This window comes from Phocoena sinus, chromosome 19, assembly GCF_008692025.1.
Source record: "Phocoena sinus isolate mPhoSin1 chromosome 19, mPhoSin1.pri, whole genome shotgun sequence".
Lineage (NCBI taxonomy): Eukaryota > Metazoa > Chordata > Mammalia > Artiodactyla > Phocoenidae > Phocoena > Phocoena sinus.
In genome coordinates this window covers 37852062-37860794 of record NC_045781.1, presented here as the reverse complement: position 1 = coordinate 37860794, position 8733 = coordinate 37852062, and positions in this window count along the sequence as shown.

The window sequence follows — 8733 nt, the reverse complement described above, 5'->3', positions numbered from 1 at the left end:
GGCTTTAAAACCATTAAGCCCCAAATTCCACAATCATTTAACTTTCAAATATTTTGGGGCTGTTGGTAGTCTGGGAAAAAGTGACTTACTTATGATCTTTAAGAAGGGACAGACTCTAGAACCAGAGTAGGCAGTAAAATGAAGCATAATTGAGTAAGTGGCTCAAAGGAAGGGAAGACATGTAATTCAATAAGTAAAAGTACTAAAGAGATATGCAAAATTCATGGGTTTCTTATGCCTGGCATTTCAGGATAAGACTGTTCATTATTTTAAAATTGGACTCTTTAGCAGGATTACTCAGCATCAGTAGCATTGAAGTTGGCTTTGGAATCATAATTTAAGGTGTAAATTAAGGTGACCTCCACTAGGATGAAACACCTTTAAAGAAGCTGAAATATAAAATACGAGCCATTTTCAGGAAATGGAAGACAATTGGGAGCTGTTGAAAATGGACCAACAAAAGTGGAAAGGGGAAATAAAGATACAGATTACATGACAAAAGCCTGAGTACCTAATTTAAAACAAAAATGGTTTCCTATGGTTTATGATGAGTGATAAACAGAGTCCACTGTGTGGCCATAAAAATATATCTTTAGCTCAGAAAATATGAGTCTCACTGTCAGCTTACTGTAGTGATTTAAACTCATAGCCTTTCTCCTTGAAAGAGTTACAAGGCTGAAGTTACCAATCATTCTAAATGATGTGCATTTGGAAATTATGAACTATGACCCAGAGACATTATCTTTTAGTGTAACTTAATCATGAATTTACCTATTCCAAGTTATTGTTTAGTTACATATTTCTTACTGCAGCAAGAGTGGTGGAGTATTAATAGCTATAAAACTTCATTAAACTGGCATTAGACTTCTGAGAAAAACCCATAAAACTCAAAAGAAAGCCCCGCACTGGAGTTCTACCTCTCTGGCTCCAAATCAACTTTGTTACAATAAAGTCATTCAAAAAACTCAACGAGGAACCAGGAGGGTCTATTGAGAAACCTCGTGGTATTATAACAGGAAATCTCTGATTCACCCAGAAGACTAATGCATTAGCAAAACTAAAAACTATAGGAAACTCTGAGATAAAGCTTCCTAAGAAACATTAAAATGGCAAATGAGGATGTTGATTCTATTAGCATATGAATACAAAGAAAAAAAGGGAAAAAAGAAGGAAAGAAAAAAAACAGTATAAAATGGCCATTCACAGTTCTTCCACAGAAAGTCTGTCCCGGTGTCTAGACAGCAAGAGTTTTCAATCCCAAGGCCGTCCTCTTATAAGCATGCTCAGGAAAGAGGAGAATCACAAATCACTGAATGTCAAGCAGAGTTAAAGTGCAGGAGCCATAATATTTTAAATAAGGAATACAACTGAGTACTCAACAAATTGGAGATGGGGGACAAATACAAAAATCCATTCCTGTCTTGTAGAAATTTCTAAAGGGAGACGAAGGAAGTGGAGACCAGGAAACAACATTTCGGAGTGCGTATTCATATTTATCAATATTAGATGCTCTGCAGCCTCGGTATTCAAGCTGTGGTCCGTGGGCCTGTGGCATCTGCCTCACCGGGGAGCTTGTTAGAAATGCGGAATCACAGGCCCTCCTTCTTTGGACCACAGTGCCTTTGTACCAGATTTTAGGTGATTTTTAAGCACATGAAAGACTGGTAGAGAATCAAAGCTTTGCATCACTATCATTTAAGACTACAATTCTACCAGTTGTTGCTCTCACTTCAGAGACAGGAAAATAGAAGCTATAAGAACTGTCCAAAACTGTCCTGCTAGTCAACTGGGAAAATGCAATTCTAACTTAAATCATTCAAGTTCCTCTAAAAACAAAACTAAATTCTTTTTTTCTTTGCTTTGCAATATATTTTTATATATAATATATATTGTATATTCATCAGTAAACTAAAACGAACAACAAGATTCTTGAGATTGTGTTTCATTTGTTCTCGTTTGCTTTTCTCATTTGCATAGAGTGCCTAACAGATGCTTAATAAAGTGTTCATGGATTAAGAGTTTATTTGTGGAGAGGCCGTTCTGTGTCTGTCGCTCTGTAAAATATATCCCAATCTCCTAGGATGATGGACAAACAGATGGCTTGAAATCTAAAATGAATGTGAGACAGAGAAAGACAAGTATCATATGATACCACTTATATGTGGAAACTTAAAAAAAATGATATAAATGAACTTATTTACAAAACAGAAACAGACTCACAGACTTCGAAAGCAAATTTATGGTTACCAAAAGGGAAAGGTCGGGGGGGAGGGATAAATTAGGAGTTTGGGATTAACATATACACGCTACTACATATAAAATAGATAATCAACAAGGACCTACTGTATAGCACAGGGAACTCTACTCAATATTTTGTAATAACCTATATGGGAAAATAATCTGAAAAAGAATGGATACGTGTATATGTAAAACTGAATCACTTTGCGGTACACTTGAAACTAACACAACATTGTAAATCAACTATACTCCAACATAAAATAAAAAATTAAATTAAAAAAATCAATGTGAGACTAACACTGTGAAAAAAAAGATTGCCTTCAAAATCAGTAAAAATCACCAAAACAATTTTCTGTTTATAGAGTCATGGAAAAAAAAAATAGTTATTTTCCAAAGCAATCTCTCAATCTAAAAATGGAGGAGAGGATGCCAAAGAAGGGGAGGAAAACTACAATAAATTTCCCCTATAAAAGTTTCTAATCTCTTTTTTTTAGGCAAGAAATTTACTTATTGATTTTCCTAAAGCAGCATTATTGCTAAGAGTTAAGCAAATGCAGCCTGCCATTGCTATCGGAATAATAGCTATCTAATTAATCACCGTTCCTCTCTCCCCACCACCCATCTTGCTGAAAATTCTAGCACATATCATAGAAGCTTGAGGTGATGGAGGTAAAACAATTTGTTAATGAAGCTTGTAAAGAATTGATATGTGCTGGTGTGGTAGATTAAAGATGGCTGGAGACACCTTTCTGCTCCTCCCTAAGAGCCCTGAGCAGCCAAATAAGAAGTTTGATCACCTAATACTGCCTGCTGGAGAGGCCACATATAGGTGCTCTGGTTGACAGTCCCAGAGGAGCCCAGCCTTCCTGTCCTAACCCCTCCCCCACCCCACCCAGGGCACCAGCCACTCGAGTGAAGGTGTATTGGACCCTAAGGTCCATTTGCTAGCTGAATACCAGGAAGTGACCTTGGCTGTTCCTACCCAGTTTCAATTCCTGATCCACAAAGTTATGAATATAATCACATGGCTGTTTTTTTAAGCCGACTAGTTTGAGAGTAGTTTTTTATGCACCAGTAGGTAACTAGAACAGCTGGTGTAACTAAATCTATTCATGGGGAAGCTGTTACTCTAGATCCAGTTTCATCATTATGTTCATAGCGAAAACCAAATAAATTCCATGTCCTGGCTATTGTTAATAGTGCTGCAATGAACATTGTGGTACATGTCTCTTTTTGAATTGTGGTTTTCTCAGGGTATATGCCTAGTAGAAGGATTGCTGGTCATATGGTAGTTCTATTTTTAGTTTTTGAAGGAACCTTCATACTGTTTTCCATAGTGGTTGTATCAATTTAGTTAGCTAGTGGGAAGCAGCAGCATAGCACAGGGAGATCAGCTCAGTGCTTTGCATACCTAGAGGGCTGGGATAGGGAGGATGGGAGGGAGGCTAAAGAGGGAGGGGATATGGGGACATATGTATGCATATGGCTGATTCGCTTTGGTGTACAACAGAAACTAACACAGTATTGTGAAGCAGTTATACTCCAATAAAGATCTATTAAAAAAATCAAACAAATTCATCAAGGAATACAAGAAATTCACTAAAGATTTACTTTGCAAACATGTCAGGAAATTTCAGAAATGTGTGAATTAATTACACAGTAAACAACCAATCAAGAATCCCAACTTTGTTCATTGCCAAGTGTGCATTTAAAGTGAGAGATTATGGGGGTTTCCCTGGTGGTGGTTAAGAATCTGCCTGCCAGTGCAGGACACATGGGTTCGAGCCCTGCTCTGGGAAGATCCCGCAGAGCAAGTAAGCCTGTGTGCCACAACTACTGAGCCTGCACTCTAGAGCCCGAGAGCCACAACTACTGAGGCTGCGTGCCACAACTACTGAAGCCCATGTGCCTAGAGCCTGTGCTCCGCAACAAGAGACACCACAATGAGAAGCCCACGCACTGCAAGGAAGAGTAGCCCCCGCTCACAGCAACTAGAGAAATCCTGCACGCAGCAACGAAGACCCAACGCAACCAAACATAAATAAATAAAAAATAAAGTGAGAGATTACGGTCTTCCCTACCCCAAAATGGAACAAAGCAAGATTCAATGCAAGAATTTAAAGAACTTAAAGATTCCAACACATCCTTTATGCAAAGAGTACCATGAACATTCCAAAGCAATTACTGCAAAGATAACTGCAGATGAAATGAAGCAGGATGTTGGATTTATCTTCATGTACAGTTTCCCACGTGGTAAAATGTCTCCCATTTGTCTCTGCTCCTCTGACATTAGATTGATCAGTTAACTAGCTTTAGAAGCAAAAGACCAACCAGCTGACAAATCGTTCCTCTTGACTTCAAAGCATACCAAGGCCTAAATTTTAGGCGTAATGATTTTAAATCACCCTTTTTGCTACAACAGAATGTACAATGCAACTTAAATCTCTAAGCAGTTTGTAAAACATGGTTTGTTTGTGTATGTTGGAGGCATCGGTAATAAATGGATGTGGAGTGGACAGGGTCCTGGTGTCTTCTACGTGTACCACATGCAGGATTCTATTGAATTAAACAGGCATCCCCGTTAATGAAGAGAGCACGTAAATGTACTCAGCTATAAATTAAGCAGACCTCATTATTCTGCCTTTCTGGGGAAATGAGTTCCTCTGTGGATCAGAGTGAAACAAGACCTCAAGGGCTCATGTAATAAGAAGAAATTGGAACATTCTACCTGGTAAAAGCAAAGCACCCGATGATTTAAATGTGATTCATCCACCAGTTTTGGCTCATATGCAAGGAACTGAGTCTTAATAATCATAATAATATTATTTGTTTGTAGTGAAATATTAGTAATGTCATTGTGGTTATAATAATTATTATTAACACCAGCAATTACAGCTTCTATTTATGTCAGTTTTTTTAAAATAACTGGGAACACATCTTTGAAAATCTAATAATAGTGAGGGATTTTTTTCCCAAAGAAAAGAATGCTTATATGCAGAAAAATGCTCAGACTATCAAAGGGTTAGGCATGCCTGAAGTTCATCTAAGGACTCCCAAAGCCCCTCCCTGGAGGGTTTTTGTTTCTAGGTTAAGAATCTCAGGATAAGTGCATTAACTGGCCTTTAATATACAGTCCATTTCGTTAAACAGCTCAATAACTCCACATGTTGGATGTCACTGTTTTAGTGCTCAGAAAACTGAGTATCTAGGGGTATATAAGTGAAGGAATTGGACTTGGATGTCATGTTTTTCTGCTTTCAAAGCCCTTGGTCTGTGGAATAATGTTGATTAATTTGATGCAGGCATCTTCCTTTGACTACTGCTTTATGGGAATTCTTACCCTTTAACTTTATTGAAATTGAGGAAAGGATGGGGATGGGTAATACACCCTCTCCAAATTCCCAGATACTGGAAAACTGCCATGTGTTTCAATCAGTGAAATACAGATAGATAGATAGATAGATAGATAGATAGATAGATAGATAGGGTTGGCCAAAAAGTTCGACCTGGTTTTTCTGTAATATGAAAAACCAGAATGAAATTTTTGGCCAACCCTATGTGTGTGTGTGTGTGTGTGCGTGTGCATGTTTACACACACACACATACACATTCCGATCTTAATACGTATATAAGTGGTCAGTAGGCACTTGGTAGACAACTATAATCTATCAATTACTTGTTTGTAGTGGCTGTGATGTTTCCTTTTCCCATAGATCTTATTTTTCTCATCTATAAAACAGAAGGTATTAAGTATTTCAAGGCCCATGCAGTTGTAAAACTGAAAGAGGTTTGAAATATAAATTGGGGCACAGGGGTGGGGCAGAAGGAGGAAAGGAGGAGGAGGAGATGGGAGGGAGGGAGGGAGAGAGGGGAAGAGAGAGAGGATGAGAATACAAAAGAAAGAGAAAGTGACTTAACAGGGAAGACTGTGAGATTTATCCCAGATTCATGCTGTGTGCTTTCATTCAGACAAAATGCCTAGTCTCGGGCATTTTTAAAACCATCACAAGCATTCGTCTTTCCTTGACAAGGCTACGTTCACTCTGAACAACAGAAAATATGGTCAGTCTTTTAAAAAAATGTCTTTTAAGAAACATACTTTCTCCTTTATTTTTCAATAACATTATTAGCACATATAAGTTCATATGGAGATAAATCTTTTTTCTGATGTTCAATTATTTAATGAATGTTTCAAGGAGACATTAACGAGAGAACATACTCTGTCCTCAAAAATTATTGGCTATATAAAGCAGAATTTTTTTTTTATAGGACTGCTTAAAAAGAGGGAAATATAACCTGAAAATACCATTCACAAAAGGCATTTCTTATAAGACAAAAGAAGCTTACTACTGCTATTAGATACTAACTTGAATATAAATCATTTTTATTACATTTAATATATCCCCTAAAAGCACAGGCTCACTGCTATTGTTGTATTGAATTTTAGGTCTAAAGAGAAAAAGAAAATGTGAAATATATTTAATTGGCTGAGCAAAGAAATACTGATGAAAATTATGATAAAGATAATTATGATTTATCCTCACGCAAATTGTAGCTGCCTTTTTTGCCACTTGTATCCAGTATCAATTTTTTTCCTCACAATAACACAAGAACTTCAGGTAAACCAACTGAGAGAAATCTGGGAACATAAATAACATTTCCCAGCATTAAATCAGTCCAATCCCATCTACCACTGAATGACATCACCACACCAATTCATTAGTCCCTTTGTTTTTATTATCTTTATGAGATAGATATCATGTTCCCAGGTTTCCATGTTCTCTGATTAAGTGCCCTGAGCCTTTTGTTCAATATTTTTATCTTCTGAAACTTTTCCATGTGCTGGTTGAAGAAAATGTTGACTTCAGACTCAATAACAACTGTAGGAAAAACTGGGGAGAAAGCCCAAATAAACTGAATTCAACCATTTCACAAAGTAACTTTTTTTTTCAAGCTACAACAATCTGCACCCATTGTATCCACTGGATAGTGTCCAAGCTCTAATCTACCCCTCTGCTTTTATTTATTACCATGCCCCCTGTAGGACTTCCAATCATTCTGAACTAATTATCTTCTGAAAACATATGACATTCCCTGCTTTCTAGATTTTCCTCCTGCTTACTTTCGGGAGAATTTCCATTGAAAGAATTACCATTGCCTAAAGTTTTTCTATGCTCAATCAACACCTTGTAATTTTTATAGTATGCATCATGCCTTGAAAAACTCTACTGACTTGATCATCTCTTTCAATAGATGAATATATACATATGTATACAAATATATGTGTATATATATATATAATGTAAAAGTGTATGTATATGTGTGTGTACATGTAGCATCAGAGTCTAGAAAGCACTAAATAAATATTTCTTAAACCAACCCTTGAGTCTAGAAAGCACTAAATAAATATTTCTTAAACCAACAAATTCTTATTTCTTAAACAAATAAATAATAAAACCTTTTTAGTCACTGATCAGGCATTTGTTCCTAACTGCTCTGTGCCACGCGTGGCGGGAGGGTCTGAAGATACAGGGAGGGATACACACAATCCCTGTCTCAAGAAGCTCACAGTGCTGGGACTTCCTGGTGGCACAGTGGTTAAGAATCTGCCTGTCAATGCAGGGGACACAGGTTCGAGCCCTGGTCCGGGAAGATCCCACATGCCGCGGAGCAACTAAGCCCATGTGCCACAGCTACTGAGCTTGTGCTCTAGAGCCCATAAGCCACAACTACTGAGCCCACGTGCCACAACTACTGAAGCCCACGTGCCCAGAGCCTGTGCTCCTCAACAAGAGAAGCCACTGCAATGAGAAACCAGCCCACTGAAAACAAAGAGTAGCCCCCACTCGCCTCAACTAAAGAAAGCCCACACAACAAAGACCCAACACAGCCAAAAATAAATAAATAAATTAAAAAAAAAAAAAGCTCACAGTGCAGTGGGGAAGTCTGTCCACATATTCAGAGCACACTGATGTCAGGAAGCAATGCTAAAATGGACATAGGCTCAGGCCACCCTGAAGTTACCCAGCAGGGAGCACCTGCCTGTTCATGAAGGGCTTCACAGAGGAAGGAACTATGAAGGATGAATAGGAATTTGAAGGTGGAACACAGACAGACCCTTACTTTGGGCAGAAGTAACAATGTAGCCACTCACAAGGAAGCCTCTAGTCCATATTAGGGGGAACCACACTCATAGATTTTCACATACAGAAAGAGAAAAACAAATCCACTTAAATCTATTAGTGGTAGATTTATGTTACCAGTCTTAGGGATACTTGTATACACACAGGAAAACAAAAGAATAATCTGAAATAGAAATATACTAGATATAAAAATAAACTGTATAATATTTACTAATCAGAGGCTAATATACTAACTATAATTTATATTTGAACTGTTTAGTCAAAAAATAATTGGAGAGTCAACTGGAGAAGAGGCCAATGGTCAAGTAAATTTGAGAAATCCTTGATTATATGGAATTAATCAAATTTCTCA